Source organism: Oratosquilla oratoria, chromosome 10 (assembly GCF_046742065.1).
Source record: "Oratosquilla oratoria isolate Oo_2021 chromosome 10, ASM4674206v1, whole genome shotgun sequence".
NCBI classification, from domain to species: domain Eukaryota; kingdom Metazoa; phylum Arthropoda; class Malacostraca; order Stomatopoda; family Squillidae; genus Oratosquilla; species Oratosquilla oratoria.
In genome coordinates, this window is record NC_134786.1 from 59290437 (window position 1) to 59300338 (window position 9902).

General features: G+C 38.7%; 1 long non-coding RNA gene across 1 annotated transcript; it reads left to right on the forward strand.

The window, feature by feature from the left end:
* The first annotated feature begins 1904 nt into the window (after positions 1-1904).
* LOC143029259 (uncharacterized) lies at positions 1905-6867 on the forward strand. Its single transcript, XR_012966808.1, has 3 exons — positions 1905-1983; positions 5136-5300; positions 5529-6867. It is a non-coding gene; the product is annotated as an uncharacterized LOC143029259 (long non-coding RNA).
* The last annotated feature ends 3035 nt before the right edge of the window (positions 6868-9902 follow it).

The following is a 9902-nucleotide window of genomic DNA, read 5'->3' on the forward strand; positions in this document are numbered from 1 at the left end:
GAAGACATGGCCACAATTTGAAGCTGCATAAGCGAAATCAAAACTAGGTATACATAGAGGAAAACAGACAGGAACACACGAGTGTTGTACCATATTACACTTTGGTAAAATACACGTGACCATAGGCGTTCAGCATGGCTAGGCATTCACTGGCATTTTACACAAATCCAGAGTACTTGATACGAAACCCGACATATTTGGGGATTACGAGTATATCTATTATTACACACACACACACAATATATATATATATATATATATATATATATATATATATATATATATATATATATATATATATATATATATATACACACACACACACACGTTTTACGGTGCCCTCTGGACAAATCTGCTAGAGCACGCTCACCGCCCAGTCAAACACGATTTCAAACATGTTAACCTTAGAGTGATATCGACTAGTGTAAGGGTCTATGTAACTTCTTTCGGCTGGAAACGGTTAGGCATAAATATTTGATTACATAAGCACACGGTCTGGGACGGTTACATACCATTTCAAGTGAACATATGTGATTCCCTTCAGCATTTGGCAAACATGTCTTGACTCGCCAGTCAGACGCGACTCTCGAACATGTATGACCCAGCTACACACTGGTCCCTGCATATCACACAATTCGTCACGTACACACACACACAAGCTACCGCGCGCGCGCACACACCTACAAAACACACATACACACACACACTCTGTACACACATGCCCCCTACACGCTGTGCACGCATGACAACAGCAGTCGGGTCCATGCAAGCACGAAGAGGCACGAGAACCAGATCAACTTGACTTACTCACATGGTTACAATATTTTTTCTTAATATCTATATGACATCACTGTCTCTGCTTTTCGCATCGTTCAAGAAACATTTTCCTAAGACCTGCCACACCGATTATAACATGTATAACACTATGGGAGCAGTAACAGAAAACTTGACCCAACTTTATCGCTGTGATGAGGACGCATCATTATTCAATTGACATAGTAACAACAACATACCTCGACTACAGGATCCTCCAGTAGACTAGTTAATTCTCCATGTTTTTTATTATAATCCTGTGTAATTTGAAAAGCAGGATTGCATGAAGCCAGGAGCGTAAGCTTGTAGGCAGGCTAGGTGCTCTCAAGGCCAAGGCAGCAGCAGCATTGCTTGGCTAGCGGGGATGGGCCACGCTGTACAACCACTCCTTTTTTTTGCATTGAAAACTCCTTAGCACTCAATGACATTCTTTGTTTCCAACCTAGCACTTATTTTCTCTGCGTGCTGTAACCTTCTGACACGTAATTAAGACTGCTCTATCTTCCAAAAGAACATAAGAACCACAAGGCTAAGATCAACACGTCCACCCCTCACCATTACCACAAGGCGTTGTCGCTAAGACGGCAGCAACACTCCCGTGGTAGCCTGACGCGCGAATCTCACAAGTCGAAAGCAGACTTGGATAAGCAAACTTCTTACAGCACTGATTCTTGTCTCGAAGTCTGACACGAAATTTCGACTAGAGTAGTGTTATATGTTTAGAAGGGATTGCCGTTCACTGTATTCAATGTACACGTCAGGAGCTTACATGTAGCTGAAATTATTTCCAACTAGTAAGTTATTACCACTTCGGGTGCGAGTAATTTGGACATTATTATGAAATCATGCCAATTCGTATTTATGTCATTTGTATCAAAATGGCCATGCTTAATATGCATTTCCTGAATTCGACTCTTTCTAACCTCAGTATAAAATTCATTTTCATTATTTTCTTACTGCATTATCAGTTACTGATGCACTTGCGAAACATGCTCAATTGAACTTTATTCTAATATATTTCGGCAACGCCTCAACTTGATCACCAATCAATATAAGCCTTCTCACTAGTCTCTGTTTCAATTGGTTGCAATCTAGTGACGTACGATGTTCACACATCGGTAGAACTGAATGTGAATGGCTACTTGAAATGTAAACAAACTGTGCTGAAGGGTTAGTGTTGCTTTATTAGTTCATATTACTTAAAGTTTTCGTTATCTATGTATGGTAGTGACATTATTAAACTTGAGATAATTTGCTCTATTAAGTGAGAGACGGTACTCATCTTAGATTCAACTTCGTAGTTTGGTTGTGATTAGCCCCATCGGATGTAAACAAAGTTAGAAGAAGGGTACAGGTGTACAAAATTACGCTAAAATACACTGGTATTAGGACTTAACAGTTTCACAAATAGAGTTATGTTGTTTCGATGATGTAGAAGGAGTTTGATTTCAAAATTAAGCTTACTGATTTTGGATATTGTCACGTATGGTGGCTGCCTAACCACTATCTAGTAAAACTGAGACGAAGTTTCCTCAAACTTCAGACTGGAAATCCGGAATCCAAGAGTTACAGAGCAACAACGGTCCTTGGGCACTTTTGTAAAAATATGTGGGTAGATATTTTGAAATGTTATCAATTAATGAATGTGGGACAGCGTATTCTGTAACAGATAACAGAAGGGGAGCAGACTGTCGGCTCTCGTATGAATAAGCGTAGAGTAAATTTTGTGTATATCTTGTCCTGTCAAGGACAAAATGGTCGTCTACGAGGGCTTCACTTGCAAATAGAGGTGGAGGTATCCATCATTAGTCCCCTTATCTGATATAAAATATCATAATTAGAAGTGTCAGATGGTAAAGAGAGATTGCTGGCATTTGCATTCTCATTAGTTGTGTTCTGAATGATGACAGTTCTTAAGTGTAGTTCCTTTCATGATTTCAAATTTGATATTACTTTCAATACACCTAGGTCTCCTAATCCAACACTCGCCAACTGCCACTTGTGTGGACATTTGGACCTCGGACATAAGCCCATTTTGGGAATTGGTGGTGATTTATGTTCTGGACACAATTATCTGCAAAAGTGGCAGTTGGTGAGTGTTGCATGAAAAGACCTAGGTATACAGTTAATTTGGACCAATTTGCCATTGTCAGAATACGGTAGTTATAATAATAATAATAATAATAATTTTATTTGGCATTGAATCAATATACATGAAGTGCAGATAATGAAAAGAACACATAGTTCGAAATAACAATTACAGTTGCAGAGGATAACACAAAAAAACATGTAAGCTTATTTCCATTGTGGTCCTCATATTTCAATATTGTCTCCCAGTTATAATCATACAAGATAATTTTCCTTATGAAATGTCTGGGTAGGGTCAGAATTAGGTTTGGCTGGTTAATTTGTGCCAGTTATAGATGATAATGACGGAAAAATTTGACAGTAAAATAAACAATATGGCATGTTATTCAACCAACACCATATTCTAGTGGCTACTGTGAGGTTCATCAGTTTAAAAAATATTATATAATAATAAGTTTGGCAATACCTATCCTAACATAATGTAGCCTAGCCCACCCTAACCCAGTCCAATCCAACCCAACCTAACTGAACCTAATCTAATACAAACATATTTATAATAATGAACACTAAATCACTTGGCATTATTTCTCTTAGGACACAGTCATTAATCAATTAGTTGTTGCCTTGAGTTTCACTAAGTGGAGAACATGTTGCCCCACTGTAGCTGACTATGGTCTGTGTTGTATTAGTGTGGGACTGTTTCTAGGTAACCAGCCAAAAGTGGTGTTGGGAGGGAAGACTGTGCTAGTTGTCAGCTCGCCATGTGTGAAAAAGTGTAACAAATACAGTTGACATTGGGAAAGAGAGATTTTAGGCCCAGGATATCTCCTAATAGGGGTAAGGGGGAACAGGATTTGAAAATGGGCAGCCTCTTTGTCCATCTTCCAGGACCACCACATGCAGGTACCCATCTGTCATACATCATATAGTGAAAGTTCCAGTTTAGTTATCATGCAGAGAAAATAAGTTAGATACAGTATCAGGTTCTTGAAATTGGTTTGAGTAGAATGACTGCTGCAATTATGATTGATGATATGTACATTAACTCTTAAATAGTGTGGGTTTTTCTTATTCAAATTAAATTGCCAGGTAGCAGAAAAATATGTATAAATATAATCCCCTCTGCCTACAGGCATATTAAGGTGGGCTGGAATTCATAAATGGTATGACTTCTCAGAGGTGATTAGAATAACCAAGCAACCGGAAAAATTGTATGTGGACAGTCCCCACTATCAGTGAGGTAAAGTCTTGTATGATTACACCAGTATGAACAGCAAAATGACAGCAAATGTCAATTTCAGAAGAAATGCCATGTGCCACTTTATATACGGAGGTAAATTTGACATAGAATTATAGTAAGCAGTGAGAGCTATTTATATATATATAAATAGGCTTCACACAAACCTAATAAACTCTGCAGAACCTCTTGATGGGGAGCTCTAGCAACTTGGCCTATATTGTGGTTACTTGTAATCCAAAGTTGACTGACCAAACCTAGTAGAGCAGCCCCACCCTTACCTTATCATGTTTACCTATTCTTAATGGGGCTATAAGAAAATACAGTTGAACCTCAGATAATGACCACCCCATTTAATGAACTAATTGGTTAATGAACAAATTTTGTGAGCAGTTCTTGTCTCTGATAATGAATGATACTTTGAAGTACAAACACACACACACACACCTGTATGCTTAGTCCCACTGGCATATTAGTGCTTTGGTGCATTTGCCATAGTTATTTTGGTTAGTAAATGTTTCGGTTTAAGAACGGAGTCACGGAATAGGTTAAGTGTTATCCATGGTTCCAAAGTACACTTCTTTTGATATTCCCACACTTTTAGCAGATTGATCGTCAACCCTACTTTGCACACATGAATTTGTTGTATCATGTTTTAAGAGATGCAATGCTTGGGATTGTTACTACATCCTCCAGAGGAGCATTTTAAGGCTCACTTATCCATGTGGCAACCCAGTTCCATTTCATACAAGTACACCAATGATTGGGTGTAGCCAACTTCAAACTGTGGCCTCAGAGGTTAGAAAAAAATGATGTGCTTGACTCCTGAAACCATGGAGCAACCTGTATACTTTATTTGAACTCCCACTCTGCTACCGTTGTTCCTCATCCATTGACAGGTTTAGGACTAAGTATCTCTCCTCATTTGATAGGTTTTTCACCTCCAGCACCAATTTTATTGCTCTATTCTGGACCTGTTTTTTATGTCTTTAACCAGGTAAGGTGACCAACACTGAATCCTGTCTTCCACAATAGGTCTGACCAATGTTAAACAGATGGAATGTAGTATTTCTTTGTTGAAACTGTTGAAACTTGTCATGGTCAAACCAGCCCTGCTATTAACCATGATCATCACCTCAACTGAGTGCATCAGTTTGATCAGGTCAGTGGACCCAAGCACTTCCAGGTCCTTTTCCATGGGGGGTGTTTTTAAGGATTGCATCATTCAACTTCTAGTTGATGCCACGGTTCTGCCACCTAAAGTGAAAGGTCTAGTATTTGTCTGTGTTGAACAGCAAGAATCATTCAAGCATGACAATGCATTGGTGCCCTTGTGTGTTTTAATGGTCTGGAAGATTTTTACATCATTTGCTTTTACATTACTCACCAGATGATATTCATAGATGATGAAGAGGACTGGACCCACCACAACCCCTCAGGCACTCCACTTTTAACTGGTAGCTATTCCAATGTGGTTCCCCTGATAACTGCTCAAAGTTCTTCTTGAAACTGGTCAGCCAATATTTTATGTTTTCTCAAGTCTCGTACATTTGTTTTTGCCAGCAAAAACTTATGTGGCACTCTGTCAAATCTCTGCCCCACAGTCCCCAGGAAATCAATCTTAGCCACTGGTTCATCCCAATGTCACTCAGTGAAAAGACTTTTGTATCACTGTATGGAAAGAGCACATAGGACTAGGTCATATATGGTGCTCTGTCTCTTCTGTGTTGTGGTTGTTTCTGGGGCAGTTGATGTCTGTTGCTAGGCCAATTTGGTGTTGGTATCATACTGATTGAAAGTGGATGGAGACCTGAATGTATTTATGTCAATATAGTTCTTGCTGGTCTTGGGAGTGAATCAGAATAGTTGCAGGCATGTGGTGTAGAAACAGCCCTACACTGATGCAACACAGACAATAATCCATAGATTCTTTCTAGGGAGATCTGTGGGAGGGCTCAAGGACCATTCCTTGTCACTGAAATCAACCCATGCAGGAATTGCATTGTCATCCCGACATTCTGGTTATCATCCTGTATTAAAACAATATCAACACAGAATTGGCAGGGCAATATAGGGTCTCCTGCAAAAGAGAATTGGGGCAATGGATTGGTTGATTGGTTTGAAGAATGTTTTTTTTCTACAGATTCTTGTATACCTGTACAAGTGTACATTCTGTTTCTTTCTAGTTCTTCCCCATTATGAGGGGATGAGGAGGAAGGGTTATTGTGGAAGTGAAGTGGCCCTGCTGTGGATGTACTATATCTTGCTGCATTGCTTCTAACCTGGGCAGTGTGCAGGAGACAGGGATGACCTGTTTCTAAGTCATAAGAAATATTATATCACTCCGCCTGTGATTTTTATTTTCTTATGCCTCATAAGTTACAAAAATTGTGATCATCCACATTGTAGAATGTTTTGTAAGCCTCTTATTTTTCAAATAAAATATATTGGTTTTCATTTTTGCGTCCTTTACACTCAGCCCAGTGTTCAGTATCTGGTAGTGATCTCATTGAAACTGAGTTGACCCTGGGTCACTAGTGGCTTTATTTGGTAAAAGAAATAGTCAATTCAATTACACTTAACCCTCTGCTATCATGTTTTATTGCTATCGCGAATGCTGAAAAAGATGCACATTACTCGTGTGTTATGACGTCACGTGATAGTTGAGTTTCTCCATATACTTTTATTGAGAAATAGCTCTTCACATATTTCCCTAATTGTTGGTGGTGTTGCAATGTTGTTCTCTTTATATTATAGCAATATTGATATGATTTAATTTGTTATTACTATCTGGCCAGTATATTGGTGGGAGTTTAATACTGGATTTGCAGACATGACTGGTCAGGACATCAGGGAAATGATTTGGCCTCTTTTAGCAACTGCTGAAGATATTGTCGATAAGGATGAAGTGGCACATGAAGAGGAAAGTGAAAATGTGATGCATGTTGGTCTTTCTATCGCTGATATCAAGACTGATAGAATTAGGTTGAAGGCTACACCACCTCATTAAACAAGATCAAAGTGCCAACAGCAAGAAAAGTGCTCCTTAATTAGGAGGACACTGGAAATTCATGAAGATTGATAGCACGGCCACATCAACTCTCTCTGTCAGTATCAGATCATGGACTTCTTACAGTGCCACAATCAGGCACAACAACCAGAGGGGGAACCAAGACTAGGACCCTCCAACCAGACCTCTGACTTAAATCAAACATGTGACTTTGAGGGCTTCTCTGGTGCTATGGATGATGAAATCCTAGACAAGTTACAGGCTTGTCGGGATGGTACTAACACTCCACCCAAGCCTTGGAATCAACCCATCCACCTTAGCTCCTAATCGTCCACAATGAGGTATATAAAATGCAATACAATGTATGTTGTTATTATGATTCTTGATTAAGTTTTTTGTATACTATATAAGTTCTTCATATTTATACTATTAAATGGTATAAAAACTGGGCAAAAAGTGACAAAAAATGACAGCTTGGAGGTCCTAGTGTCAATTTGAATTATTACCATAGGTTCTTCAGTTTGGCTATCGTGATTTTGGCTACTGCACAGTGATAGATGCACCAATTAGGTGCAATAGCAGAGGGTTGAGTGTAGATGGAAAAATATCAGTAGCTAAATCTGGTATGAAGTTAGAAACAAACATTATAAATACTGAAAAAGAAACTTCTGTAATTTATAGTGGCCAGTATGTGATGTGTTTGTAGCTCAAGGTGACTCTAAATAGTGCACTCATGGATTTGCCATAGTCTTGGTATGTAAAACAGCTGATTCAAAATTCAGCGATAGACGCCACACGTTGTTCACATACATATCTACACCTACACCACCATTTGCATACATTATACCAACACTTATCTCTCCTACCATAATGACTACACTGAAGTATACACTCCAGCTGTATGACCCATGAACAACACAACCACAAATATACAATACAGCCACTCCTACATCATCATCTTCAACCACAGCAACAGTCAAGTACAGTACAAATATGGCTCATCCTACACTATGTATAGTCATCATGACAAACAGACACACATACACAGCCTTTTGTGCCACCAAATATACAATCAAACAACTTGTATTACCTGAAAATGCTGCATCTAAACATAGATGACATCAGAACCAAGCACATACAATCTAAATAATTTAAGCACTTGTATGACATACTTATCACCTTTATAGAAGATAAGAAAATTTAGTTGTATCAATGAACACCCAACTTACCACACTACTTAGCCATCCAATTGGACAGTTTAGATTCTAAGGGTGGCAATCTCATGATATACATAAGAAAGAACATAAAAAAGAAGGAAGACTGCAAGAGACCATAAGGACTAAACTAGACAGTTGTTCTGATTCTCTATTGCAAGAGATCCACAGCCCCCAAGGAAATGGCTAGGGACACCAATTTACCTTGTATGTTACTCAGTGAGAAGATCTTGTGTATCTGTCCAGAAGGGGTGAGTTTAGAACACAGTAATCCAATGTGTTTTGTCCTCTGTATGGTGGTTGCACCTGGCAAAACTGGAGTCTGTTGCCAGGCCAATTCAGTATTGGAACTGTGATGATCTAAATGTAGGAAAGCCAGTGCAATTCTTACTGGTCTTGGGAGTTATATCTTAGTTTGGTTGATTTCTGGGGGAGCTTAGTGAAGTATAGAATACTATTGTTCTGGAGTGCTTGTTTTGTGATTGTGTACATGTTTTGGGATGATAAAGAGAGGTTATTATAGGTGTTTGAGTAGAATATTGTTAGGGTTGTTTTCATATTGGATTTAGTGAGCTGTGTTTGTGTGATGTGATGGTAAAGGTGGGTGGGTTCAAGGTCTCTATGGAGAATTGTGGTCACCATTCCCATATATTACTCCATGGAAAGGGTTTTAGTTTTTGAATGTTAATGTTCTGTTGGCAGTGCTCTAGTGCAACCAGTTATTATTCTTAATGCTCTATTTTATGTTTGTAGAGTGTCTTTGGGTTCTCTTATTGTACATGTAGTTAATGTTCAAGACTAGGATCTACTCATAAAGATGCAGCAGGTTTTCCCAAAGTGCCACTGACTCTACAGAAACACAAAGGACACAAGAGGAGCACGACCCCATCCTGAAGCTGATACCCACTGAAAGACTAAAGAGAAACCGACAGGACCAAATTTGTCCATAAACTGGGCTAGAAACTTTTGATAATAATAACCAATTAATACATTCAATGCCTATTTGCCTTTCAACTTGGCCCTTATTACACAGTTCCACAATAAATGTCAGTACCCTGTGAAACACATTTCAAATATTGTGCCATGTAAGACTTGGTTGATGACATCAATCCTAGAACAACCATAGGGGCATGCTGTTAAGATTGTTTTCTTGACACTTCATAATGAGAATAAATAAAATAACAGTTTTTTCAATAAACTGGGCTGGAAACATTTAATAATAATAACAGTCCCACAATAAAAGTCAACACCCTGTGAAACACATTTCAAATTTCACATCACGTAAAACTTAGTTGATGTCAATCCTAGAATGACCTTCAAGTCACGCTATTAAGATTTTTTCTTGGCACTTTGTGATAAAATGCAAGTGAATAATTTATTTCCTACAAGTGGTATTGTCTGGTTTGGGTAATTAGTACATATGAACAAAACAAATGAAAGGCACGGAGTTTTACTATCAACCTATCAGTTCCTCTTTAGACTGCCACAACCTCTTCCCCCCCACACACACACACTTCCACTCAGAAGTGTGGTCCTGAGG